Source organism: Grammomys surdaster, unplaced genomic scaffold, assembly GCF_004785775.1.
Source record: "Grammomys surdaster isolate TR1022 unplaced genomic scaffold, NIH_TR_1.0 125790, whole genome shotgun sequence".
Lineage (NCBI taxonomy): Eukaryota > Metazoa > Chordata > Mammalia > Rodentia > Muridae > Grammomys > Grammomys surdaster.
Genome location: NW_021620621.1, coordinates 1 through 1,776, shown reverse-complemented (window position 1 = coordinate 1,776; position 1,776 = coordinate 1). Strand labels below are relative to the sequence as shown.

The 1,776-nt window shown below is 35.2% G+C and overlaps 1 pseudogene across 1 annotated transcript; it reads right to left on the bottom strand.

The window, feature by feature from the left end:
- Positions 1-1,083: 1,083 nt before the first annotated feature.
- Positions 1,084-1,771, bottom strand: LOC114640217 (annotated as a pseudogene). The gene has a single exon (XR_003714123.1). The product of XR_003714123.1 is annotated as a superoxide dismutase [Mn], mitochondrial pseudogene (transcript).
- Between the last annotated feature and the right edge of the window lie 5 nt (positions 1,772-1,776).

Sequence of the window (1,776 nt, the reverse complement as noted above, 5' to 3'; positions counted from 1 at the left end):
ATGTTCATTTATTTCTGACTTACTATTATCTATGACTGATGACTACTGGTATTTCAGCTTTATTTTTTTCTTGTTTACATTAACGATGACTGCTGACTATTGATTAATCAATTTCATTTATTTATGATTTACTATTATCCACGAATGCTGAATATTGATTATTCATGTTCATTTATTTCTGAATTACTATCATCTATGACTGATGACTAATAATATTTCACCTTTATATATTTCTGGTTTACTATGAAGTATGACTGATGACTATTGATTAATCAAGTTCATTTGTTTCTGATTTACTCTTATCCACGAATGCTGAATGTTGATTATTCATGTTCATTAATTTCTGACTTACTATTATCTATGACTGATGACTAATGATATTTTACCTTTATATATTTCTGATTTACTATGAACTCTGACTGATGACTATTGATTATTCAAGCTCGTTTGTTTCTGATTTACTATTATCCATGAATCGTGATTAGTGATTATTCATGTTCTTTTTTTTCTGACTTACTATTATCTATGACTGATCTCTATTGTTATATCATTTTATTTATTTCTGATTTCCCATGAACTTTGACTGATGAATATTGATTTATCAAGTTCGATGGTTCTGATTTACTGTTATCCACTTATGCTGAAAATTGATTATTCATGTCCATTTATTTCTGACTTACTATTATCTATGACTGATGACTATTGATATTTCAGCTTTATATATTTCTCATTTCCTATTAACTATGATATATGACTATTGGTTGTTTGTGTTCATTTATTTCTGAATTACTATTATCCACGAATTGTTATTATTGATATTTCTTTTTTTTTTCATGAAAAATAGCAATTTTTAATAGAAAAGAGAACTATTCAGTTCTCTATTTCATTATTAAACAACTCAGGAAGGAGAAAAGAACAACTCAATCTTTTTCTACTGCAGTAGAACAGGATTACAGACTCTCCCACAGGCCTCTAAAACATAGAGATGGAATATTTCTAACGGTCTTATAATGACAGTTTTAGCGTTCAAGCAATTCAAGGCTGTAGTGAAAACATTCAATCAAGAGCAATTCACACAGAGTATGTACTGTTCTCAAACAGTTGTACTAATAGTAAATTTAATTAAAATAAGAAATTATCATAACATTATGCTCATCACATATGTGGATAAACATCAGTAAAGATTACAGCTCTCAGTCATAGTGCTGCAGTGCTCTACACTACTATAAAACAGCCAAGGGCCTGGCATACTCAACGTGGCCAAAAGGCTTTACTTCTTGCAAGCTGTGTATCTTTCAGTAACATTCTCCCAGTTGATTACATTCCAAATAGCCTTCAGATAGTCAGGCCTGACGTTTTTGTACTGGAGGTAGTATGCGTGCTCCCACACGTCAATCCCCAGCAGCGGAATAAGGCCTGTTGTTCCTTGCAGAGGATCCTGATTAGAGCAGGCAGCAATCTGTAAGCGACCTTGCTCCTTATTGAAGCCAAGCCAGCCCCAGCCTGAACCTTGGACTCCCACAGACACGGCTGTCAGTTTCTCCTTAAACTTCTCAAAAGACCCAAAGTCACGCTTGATAGCCTCCAGCAACTCTCCTTTGGGTTCTCCACCACCCTTAGTGCTCAGGTTGGTCCAGAAGATGGTGTGATTAATATGTCCCCCACCATTGAACTTCAGTGCAGGCTGAAGGGCAACCTGAGTTGTAACATCTCCCTTGGCCAGCGCCTCGTGGTACTTCTCCTCGGTGGCGTTCAGATTGTTCACGTAGGCTGCGT